We start from the raw sequence: 10,757 nt of genomic DNA on the forward strand, positions 1-10,757 counted from the left end.
TCTCTGAGCAGAGCAGCTTTTGCAGGGGGTGATGGGTGTTCCTTCGGTCTCAGGTGACAGAGGCAGCTGGGAATGACACGAAATATGAGCTGGCTCTGAAGAGCAGCACAAGCCACAACATGAACTGCAGCTGGAGCAGACACAGAGGAGGTGAAGGTGCTCACAAGCAGCAAAGCAGCTGACATGGCATGGAGGTCATTGTGGGGGATGTGGAATCACAGAAAGGTTGGGTTGGAAAACACCTTAAAGTCCATCTCATTCCAGCCCCTGCCGTGGGCAGGGACGCTTTCCACTAGACCAGGTTGTTCCAAGCCCCATCCAACCTGGCCTTGAACACTTCCAGGGATGGGGCAGCCACAGCTTCTCTGGGCAACCTGTGCCAGGGCCTCACCACCCTCAGAGAGAACAATTCCTTCCCAATATCACATCTAAACATATTCAAGGTAGCTCTGGAAAGTTGCCCTGAAATAAAAGCCCTCCTCAGCACGCAGGTCATGCCTCAAGACAAGGTGCAAGACCTCCAGTAGATCCATCTTCTTTCCTTCCTCTCCTTGCAGGTTGGTGTGTGGATGGATTTTTCAAGAAGAAAAATCCCCTCTATTCCCCATAATTTGCTGCTTCCCAGGAATCTGTCTGCAATGGGAGCCTTTCAGGTCCCTACCAGGAATATGATTTCTCTATTTTTTTTTCCTCTATCTCCTCCATTCCCCAGTACTGCCAGGAGGGAAATATCCATGCTCATACTGGAGCACTCTCCAAACTAGAAGGGGTAAGCACAGAGCAGATTCCTCAGAATTATTTTAGCAAAGCTCCTTTATTTTGTAGAAGGAGGGTTTTGTGTGCAGTTAGGCCCCTGGCACAGAAGTCTCCAGAGTCCTGGTTCTCTAAGAAACAAAAATATTGAATCAAGAAATCCCATTTTCCCCTCACCCTTTTTAATCTCCTTTCACTGGGTTGGAGCCAGGGAGTCATTAATTCCTGGTTGGACACTGCAAGGCCAGGATTGCAACGTGCTTAATAGCAATGTCATAAACCCCCCTTCGTTCCCTTACCAAAGGGCTTGTGTTCTTAAAGAATAATGTGTTGGGATAATACTTTAGAAGTGGATTAGTGGATCCTGATGTGCCTTCATTTGCATTTCCCCCCCGGGGCACCTCTGAAGGTGTTCAAATAATTTTTTTACTTATTTGATGGTATTTTAATCCTTAAGTAACGGCTTAGCTCCACAGAAATATTTATACAGCCAAGATCCAGCACACTGAGGGATGTAGAACAGAGGAATACCCAGCAGCTGGTCTGGTCCTGAGTTATTCCAATGGCAATAGCGGATCCCAGGAGTGGAAAGCCAAGACTGGGATGCAGACTTCTTCCTGTGCATCATTCTGCCCTTTCTGCTCACTCACCTTCTATGAGGCTGCCACATCAGTGGCCACCAAAAGCCATCCGGAGGTAACTCTGCAGCTCAGCCACCGTCCACAGCCACACAGGTCTCAGCTACCCTTCCTGCACTGGTCCCGTCCCTGCTGGCCATTTCCTTCTATTTCTAAAATTTCTAAAAACAAACTCCAAAAACTGCCCAAAACACACTTCCCAGCTCCAGGGAGTTACAGCTCTGGCAGGTATCTGAGCAGCTTGACAGGAAGGTCTGATCTGAAATGAGGTCCAGAACGAGAAAGGTGAAGGAGCGAAGGTTTGCTGTGAGTGTTTCGAACAGGGAACAAATTCCCCAGCCCATCCTGCCTCCAGCAGTGATCAGCAACGAAGGGACACTGCTTTCCTGTCTCCCCTCCACCTGGCCCACCACATTCCCAGGTATTTTTTGCCTGGGAAGAAGGAGCGTGCTCCTGACCCGGCTCGGTCCCCAGGAGGGGCGATCACAGACCCTGTTTCCTCTTTTAAGAGTCGCTGCAAACAAAAGGAACCTGAAACGCCGCTAACGAGCTGCCTACAACTCTTTGAAGCTTAACTAGAGAAACCTGAGCTACAGCGGACTGTAGAGTGACAACAGCTAAACCGTTTCATCTGACAACGCTGCGATTTGTCTGTGCTGTGCCCCGCTGTTCCAGCATCACAAACTCTGGCTGCACAAGCTGCTTCCACAGAGCTGCCTCTGCTGCAGTGCCCCTCCTTGGCCTGCCTTGGTTGCAGCAGCGACTCCAGCCCTGCTCGGCAGTGCCTCAGACCCTGGAGGAAGTTATTTAACTCCCGTCCATCGTTTAAAAGCTTTGCGAATTCATCACATGCCGCGCAGCTTCTCATTGCAGAAGAAGCGGGTTTTTAGCTCATTTCGCTGGTAATAGCAGAAAATGGCCCATTGCAGCAAAGAATGTGTCCAAATAAGCTGTGAGCCATAGCCAGTCTACAGATAACATCCAGCTCATTTTAGAGCCCTGGAAGCACTCTACAGGTATCCACTATTGAAGCATCACTGTACTTTAGATAAATGTGCTGCTTAAAGATAGCTGTCAGCACAGACTGCTGAATAATGCCTTCATTTCATACATCAAGCTGTCCCCAAGTTATTGGCAACTCCTTAAGCTGGTAGTCTGACAGCAGAAAAATTGTCAGTGCAATGGTGGAAGAGCAGGACCCTGGCCCTGGGGCACCCACTGAGCTCCCAGCAGCATTTAAGGGCTTTTATGTGTTACACTGCATTTGTTAGTCCCCAATCATTGTCCTTCCTTCAATTTGCTTTAGGGAAACTGTGTCTTTGGTGGGTTCAGGTCACACCACAGAAGGTTCCACACACTAACAGCTTGTCCATACAAGAAGCCTGAAGAAACTCATTCTAAGCTTACCTAATGGCATATATTCTGATATATTATTACAACTACAACATGTGTTTATTAGTGAATGCTACTCACCTCTGCCACGTTTTCTCTTCGTCTTCCTTTGTCCAAATAAAAGTACCTTCAAGCCTTGACAGACTACTATGGATTATAGCAACATCTCTTCAGGGACAGAGAAACTTTTCTAAAGCTCCTGTTTTATTTTTTTTCCCCTACATATTTATGTAAGGTAAAAAAACATCACTATTGTTTCACTACTCTGGGTTATTTTTCAGGCTTTATATAACACATAACCACAACAATAATTTTACTTCAGCAATCAGCCCTAGAGCACAGCCCCCCTTTTCCTGTTCCACCTCTTCATAAACCCTTCCTGGGCCTCTGAGTGTCTTTATAAGCTTTGGTGGCCCTGACTGGCCTCAGCTGAGCATCCCCACCCATGGGCTGGGGCTCTATATAAATTCCACCTGGGGAAGTATTTTCTTTTCTAAGCTCAGTTGTAGGAAGAGCAGTCTCTACCTCAGTATACCCAACCTGGCCTTAAATCCTGCTATTCTGGGTGTAGCCAAACATGTTTAGCCTGAATGCTTTCCCTAGACCTGATTCTAATTTGGGGACTGTCTTGCCAGCTGGACTTAGGACCTACTTCATCGCTTCAGAGGTGCCTGATGCCTGGACCTGATGCTTTCCATCTCTTAGAGGAGGTAAACCCTTATTTTTATATTCTACTGTTAGCAATTTGTCATAATTTGTTGCTCTTGCTGAATATTTTCCACCGTTGAGGCAGTTCCTGTGAAGCATCTTTCCTGGAGTGGTTCTGTTGTTATCCCAGTGTTCTCCCTGTGCAGCAGGAACTGTGGGGTCTGATGCTCCTCTGCATGCACAGCTGGATGGCAGGAGGCACCCTTGGGATCTGTTTCCCACTTGAACTCCTGCAGCCAAGGCCTGGTGGCCTACGGGGAAGCTCCTGGGCAGTGTGGGAAGGTTGTGCATCCCACCCAGGCTTCCTTCAGCTCAGCTTAGGGCTGTCAATCAGCAGCTGGAGTGCAATGATGGGTGTCTTCCCTGCTTGCTGAGCACTCCTCCTGAGCAGACGCTCGTCAGCCTCACGCTGGGGCAGCTGAGCAATTAGGGAGGAGGAGTGTGTTGTTGGCCAGGGTGTATCACACCCCTACTAGGTACAGTTAAGCGGCGGGGGAACTTGTGACTACCTACAGGGTGTTGCCTTTCTCAGGAACTGTGAAGGATTTCTTTAGCTCCTCAAAATGTCTGGAGTTTTAGTACTTAGAATCAGCAAAAATTGGAGTGGAATATCAACAGAGCACAGCTTTCAGAAACTCATTTTCTTTTTGCCTTTCAAGCTGACAATAGGATTTTAAGAAAAACTTTGAATAATGGATACACTTTTGAATAATGGATGCTCCACAGCCAAAGTCCCTTGACTTTTCTCTCCGTGCCTGAACGAGAAGCCTTTTAATTGCCCAGCTCGTGGCGAGGAGGTACAAAATGCTTTGTGTCTTGTGCTGCTGATTAACTGATGCATATGCTCCCATTAAACATTCAGAGAGGGCTGAGTGTAGCCCAGCCCGAAGCTGTGTTATGCACGTTGGGTTTTTATCAGCTGAGGATCTGGCACGAGTTGCTTTCTGCTTTTCACTGCCCCTGTCATGGCTGCCCATAATTTTCCTCATTTTTGTGTGTGTACGCCTTGGATCTTTCCTGCTTCTAGGGAGGCATTTTTTTCCACGTGGAGAGCTTGTACCTTGCGCTCTGGGCTCTGTGGTGTGAAGGGAAGATGACTCCTGAGCTTAGACTATGGAATAAACTTTATTTTTTTTCCAAAATAGCAGTGCCTTTTGATGAGAAATGGTGAAAGAGCTGCATGGTGCCCGTGCCAGGCTGGATGCTCTGCCATGGTGGGATGGAGCAATTTAAGCCCCCTACAAATTGGCAGTGGGGGATGCAGGGAAGGGGAATTAGCAGGAGCACCAGTTGTCTGGGTCTTCCTTGCTCTTACTCCATCACACTGCTGTTTGTCCCTGGAGCTGGCTCTTCTCCAACTTAATTCAGCTTTCATGAAAGTTTAACTTTGCTGCAGAAGGGAAAAGACAAGTCACCGTGCCCCGGAAAAATGTAAAGGGTGGGTTTGGGGTCAAAGCTTTTTCTTTGTCCTCAGTTTCCCCAGTTCTTGGTGCAATGCCCAGCGCTTTGAGAGAGCCCAGATGGGCTCAGCAGAGCAAAGCCCTGCTGTGCTAGTACTTCTCTAACTTCTACCTGCACAAAAAAATCCTCTTAAAACAAGAAGCTTCGATCCCATCAGCTCCCCAGTTTTCTTTCCAACCACAAATCCAACCCAGGGAAGAAGCCTTGGCAAACAAATGCTGCTGGAACCTGGCTCTGTCCTGCTCCCAGCCCTCTGTGTTCTGCTTGTGGGACCCTGGAGCTCAGTTTATAGAAGGAAATAGTGTGAGTTTGGGCTATTTTAACTTACAGAAAACCTATGGAGGCAGCTTGGGGTGGCACAGAGGGGCTCGCTGCTCTATCAGCCTTTTCTCTTTCATGTAGAGGTTTTTGGTGGTCCTTGTCTCTGCACAGGGGAAGCTGCCAGCCAGGAATCTGGCTTTAAACAGAGCTCATTCTCTCTCAATTTTGCAGCTTCTTGCCTTAGAGGACAAGTGCAATTTAGCTTTATTTCGCAAAATTTGACATGACTTGAGACTGTGATTTACTGGCCTTGGAGGATACGGTATAGGTAACTGTGGAGGGCATAAGTGGCTTTTCATGGTAGAGGAGTCATAAATTGAGATGAAAAAAAATGAGGGAAGCGTTACTGTCCAACTTTACAAGGTAGCAGTAGGAACAGGACACAGCCAGGCCATCTGTAACTGTCACGGGTCTTTATTGTCCCTGATTGCGTGTAATAAAGCTCCAGAATGGGCTCGAATGTGAAGGCAACCGGCGCTCAAGTGCCTGAAAAGACACAAGATGGCAATGTTTTCCAAAGGACATCCTTGGAATATCTCGGGGCTAAAGATTTCCAAGCCATCAGCTTTCCTTGCTCCGGCGCTTGGAGACCCTGGGAGAGGGTCTGTGTCCGCCTTGCTCCCTCTGTGGCCCACCAATAAAGGAGCCTGAGAGTGAGGGGGTGGGGTGGAAATCTCCAAGGGCATCGGCACGAGGAGGGCAGAGCTCAGCATCCCTTCCCTGCTCCTTCATGCCACAGACAGCAGGAGGTGCGGGAGTTAAGGCCACTGGGGCTTGTTTTGACCTCTGCATCCCCCTCTTTGTCCTCTGTCCCCTCCGACAGGCACAGAGCCAGAGAGACGTTTCACCCAGCAAGGAGATTTTGGACAAGGAATAACAACCTCCCCTTGGGTTTTTTGGTTTTTGTGGGGTTTTTTTTTTGCTTGATGCCACAGGAAGAGCTGCAGAATTCGTCTCGCTTAAAAATTAATTTTCCCTGGTTGAGCAGGGGGTGGTGTGGGGTGGGTGGAGGAATTACCTCTGCTTGCTTTTCTGCGTCTGCCCGACAAATATTTCCAGGTCCCTTGGTTTTATATGTTAATTCCCAGCTTAAAGGTTGTAAGGCATCACAACGTGGCAGGGGTGGTGTGACAGTTTCCAGGCTGCTCCGTGCTCGTTTTGTCTGCAAATGGTTGGATTTGCAATGTGTAATGATCTCTGTAAGGCAGTTAGAAGCGAGATAAACATCAATTTTATGGCTGGGAAAACATAAGGGTGGTGTTGCACAGGAAAACGAGAGGATCTGAATACTGAAAACTCTCCGACCTCCTCAAGGCTGTTGGGTTTAGCTCTCGAATCTCCAAGGGCCCCCTGTGCATTCCCAATCCCTTCCCAAGGTGGGTCCAGCCTGGTGAGGTGCTGCAGAGCCTGACGTGATGGGGTGCGAGAGCAGCACAGCCTTTTCCTGTAGAGGTGGGGGATGCAAATAACAACAACTTGGTATTCACAGCCAAGAGTTGAGGGTTTGGGCTGAAGTGGGAACAAAGCAAGGCGAAGGCTAGGAAGGTTTTTGGGATTTGCTTTGTAACAGGAGCTCATGCACGAGGCTGGGGGTCACTATTCCGCTGCAGCCAGACCAGGAATGTACTTTGATTTTCACAGCTTTTTGCAGCTCTGTTTCCTCACAAGACAAAACACAGGGTATAAAATGCTTTTTCTTATTACGCTGAATGCCTCCGGAATGCCATTAATATTCTTGCCTAAGTCTCCAAAAATTAATAGCCGTGTCTGGAAGCTGCCATGTGTGGCTGTGTGCATGCAGGAGGGTGGTGGGGAGGGACAGCTTAGTTAGTCAAGCTTAGTTTCTTAGTTAGAAACAACCTCACGTGGGGGAAGAAAGGTGCAAAACCGTCGGCGAGAACTTCAGCTCCCAAACTGCAGGAGGGTGTGGAGTGATGGCTGGATCACATCCAGGTGGGGGTGCTAATGCAGTGGCTTGTAGGTGGGAGCAGACCCCATCTCGGCTGTTTAGGAGCCACCCCCTCCCTCCCAGTGGGATGTCCCTGGCCTGGGAAGCTCCAAATGCCACCCCCGGCTGGAGCGGGAGCTCCCGCCGCTCCTTCCCTGTGAGCCTGGGAGGGTGATCAAGCTAATTAGTTAATTAGCTGTCATTGAGACTGATTGAGGATGAGGGCTCTCCCCATGCTGGTGCAGGTGCTCAGCCTGTCTGGGAAGCTGAGTCCTGGGTTTCTTGTTTGGTTGTCTTGGTCTGTGTGACGTGTAATACGCTGTCAAACATCCTGAATGCTGGTAGCGCATTCAGGGCTGACGTTTCTGCTGTATAGAATGTTCAGGATGAGTTTTCACACTTTATGTAGCTCATTTGCTGCTTGCATTTCTGCCCTGCGTGATTCTCGAGACATCTCCACACACACACACACACAAAAGTGTGGGTTTTTTTTTTTTTTTAATATAGCTCTCACATTTCTAGAGGGCTAAAGCTCAGAGATAAACAAAGCTTCCTATCAGTGCTGCTTAAAAAAAATAATCTTGTCTCAGAACCAATTAGAAGCAACATCAGTCACCTCAAAATAGCTTCAGATTCTGAAGCCACCTGGATTTCCAGTCCTAGGTTACAAAGGTTTTGGATGAAATTGGGTTTGGTGTGGGGGGGACTGACCTGAGAGTCTGGGGCTGTCTGTGATCCGGGCCCCAATGAGCTGCACAAACACCTGGAGGGCACGAAAAAAAAAATGTTTTCCACCTAATCTTGTTACTGTGACAACACCAGCAAAATCCTTTAAAGCCGAAAAATGCGATGTTGTGAAGCGATAGTGGTGTCCCTTCAGCTCTGTGACAAATGCTATCTGTAGCGCGTGCTGCCTGCGTCACACCGCTCCTGTGAGCTCGGTGGCAGTCCTAGGGCACAGGGCTTGGATTTCCAAGAAAGCTGTGAATCCTTTACAACAGTGATTTCTTGGCCAGAAGTGATGCAGTTAAAGAGTTATCCTTTTCTTTTCCTCTTTCTAGCCCATCAGATCCTTTTATCTCTGTTTTTTCGTCTGTCACTTTTCATTCCCCAGCTCCATCCTCTGAGTCTCCTCTTCCAGCACACTTTGCTCCTTCTGCCTTTAAATGAGTGTTCCCCTGTTGCTTGTTTTAAACTACTTTTGCTCAAAGCTTGATGTTGCTGATAGCATTTCTTGACTCTTTCCCTAGCATGGACCAGAACAGTTTCCACCCATCTCAGTCATAAGCATCACAAGTTGCAGCTGCTTCTATGCAAGTTAAGCTCCCAAATCCTCCTTGCAATCTTAATCCCCTGGGTTAGGCTGGCAACAACAGCTTGAGGACCACAGAGTTGGAGTAGTTTGGGTTGGAAGGGATCTTTAAAGGTCAGCTAGTCCAAAGCCCCTTGAAATGAGCAGGGACATCTTCAAGCAGACCAGCTTGCTCCAAGCCCTGCCAGCCCAACCTTGAACATTTCCAGGGATGGGGCATCCCCAGCTTCTCTGGGCAACCTGTGCTAGTGTTTTGCCACCCTCATTGTGAAAAAACTTCCTCCTTATACCTAATTTAAATTGACCTTCCTTCTCAACATCTTCATGTGATGCTGATTGAACCCTGCAGGTTCCTGGTATAGATTTGTCTTCTTGCTAGATATAATAATAATAATGGCCAGTCTTTGCGAGCGAAGATCCGGGGAAGGTCTTTCCACCTTCCAGCCTGCGCATTGGATTTTTGAGGTGAGACACAGTGTGCGCGGAACTGAGCCCACCCTTTAATCCTAAGGTTCATCTGCCGGGGCCAAGCGAGCTTGGACGGTGGCAGCAAGGTCCTTAGGATGTAGGTGGGTTGCCTTTAAGGGCTAACGAGCCCCACCTGCCCGGGAGTGGCCCTGACCGGGAATCGAACCCGGGTCTTGGCGGCGATAGCGCGGCGCCTTTACCACTAGACCACCAGGGGCTCCTTTCTTGCTAGAAAACAGATTGGAAACACCCAGCAGTCACCTCTTGGCTAAAAACCTAAAATTATTAGCCAGAAACCAAATGGAATTATGATATTTATATGTGTAAAATATCATATCTATTTATATACTTTAAAAGTAGCTTTCTCATGGTCTCCAGGGGTACTTTCTAGCTTTGCCCTGAGACCTGATCTGTCCATAACAGACCTTTCACTTCATTCAAAACCTCCCAAAGTTTTGAAGGGCAGCTGAGAAATGGAGAGGAGAAGCTTAATTTCACTCTGCTGCAGCAGCTCAGCAGCGTGAAGGCAGCGCTTGCCTGGTTTGTGTTTCTCCCAGTCGGATCTCGGTACGGCTGAGTGCTAAGGATATTTTTTTTTTTACTTGAAATCTTGAATTCTGCAGAGACCAAGCACTTATTTCTTCAAATCACCAGGAGAAATTTCGTAGCTCTCCCAGTAGGGTGGAAATTTCAAGGGTCTGAAGCTGTAATATATGTAGTCTTTCAACATCATTAGAAGAGGGGTTTTCTGACAGAGCCACTGGGATGCAAAGCAAACCCTCCTGCCTGTGGATCCCAAATCAATCAGTGCTGTGGTGTCACGGTGGAGGTAATTTGGAGGTGTTGGGAAAGAAGGGGAAAGTGGCACATCACTAAACTGCTGGGTGGCAGATGAAGGATCTTATAAGTAGCTTTTACTGCAGCTTTGTGTGGTGCCATTTGCCTTAACTTAGTCTTTTTTTTTTTTTTTTTCCTCTCTCCAGTTTTTAAGGTCTCTGGGTGATTTTGGAAGAGAGTGTCCAGGCAGGAGTCCCCAGCCACTTTTACAGCAAGGCCATTATAGTGCTCCTGGCCAAATTCTGCCCTGGGCAGCATATGGTGGGATGGATGTTTTTTGCTTTTCTTGTGGCTAGGTCTGAATTAAACTAACAACTGATTAACAACTAACAACCAGAAGGTTTTATTTATTATTTAGGAAGTGTGAGGATTTACAGGGGAGGGTACTTCATAGAATTATAGAATGGTTTGGGGTGCAAGAGACCTTAAAGCTCATCTCATTCCATTCCCTTGCCGTGGGCAGGGACACCTTCCACCAGCCCAGGTTGCTCCAAGCCCCGTCCAACCTGGCTTTGGACACTTCCAGGGATGGGGCAGCCACAGCTTCTCCGGGCAACCTGTGCCAGGGCCTCCCCACCCTCACAGGGAAGAATTTCCTCTTCCCATCTTATCTAAATCCCTGCTCTTTCACTTTAGAACTGTTCCCCTTTGGCCTATCACTATCTGCCTGGACTTACCTCATGGTAATTCTCCTGTGATATTCTCCACAGGAGAAATACCTGGCTTGTTTTGAGCCTGGAGGGCTGTGTGCTCCTTATCTCGGGTGAGAGGAGTCCCAAGGGGTGGAGAAGGTGACCCTCAGGATGCAGCAGCAGTGTCAGACCCCTTGGGAGCCGAGTGAGCGGCTGCTCTGGGGCGGAGGAGCCGGGACTGCCCTTTGCCCCCGCGCCGGCCGCCGGCCCATGTGGCATTGGACTTT

The 10,757-nt window shown here is 48.4% G+C and overlaps 1 long non-coding RNA gene across 1 annotated transcript; it reads right to left on the reverse strand.

Annotated features, from left to right (window-relative positions):
- Nucleotides 1-5,671: 5,671 nt before the first annotated feature.
- On the reverse strand, nucleotides 5,672-10,691 carry LOC126635364 (uncharacterized). Its single transcript, XR_007627680.1, has 4 exons — nucleotides 10,516-10,691; nucleotides 7,933-7,984; nucleotides 6,292-6,470; nucleotides 5,672-5,759 (listed from the first exon to the last, which is right to left on the reverse strand). It is a non-coding gene; the product is annotated as an uncharacterized LOC126635364 (long non-coding RNA).
- Between the last annotated feature and the right edge of the window lie 66 nt (nucleotides 10,692-10,757).

This window comes from Myiozetetes cayanensis, unplaced genomic scaffold (assembly GCF_022539395.1).
Source record: "Myiozetetes cayanensis isolate MyiCay16 unplaced genomic scaffold, myiCay2020 scf12, whole genome shotgun sequence".
In the NCBI taxonomy this organism is placed as follows: Eukaryota; Metazoa; Chordata; class Aves; order Passeriformes; family Tyrannidae; genus Myiozetetes; species Myiozetetes cayanensis.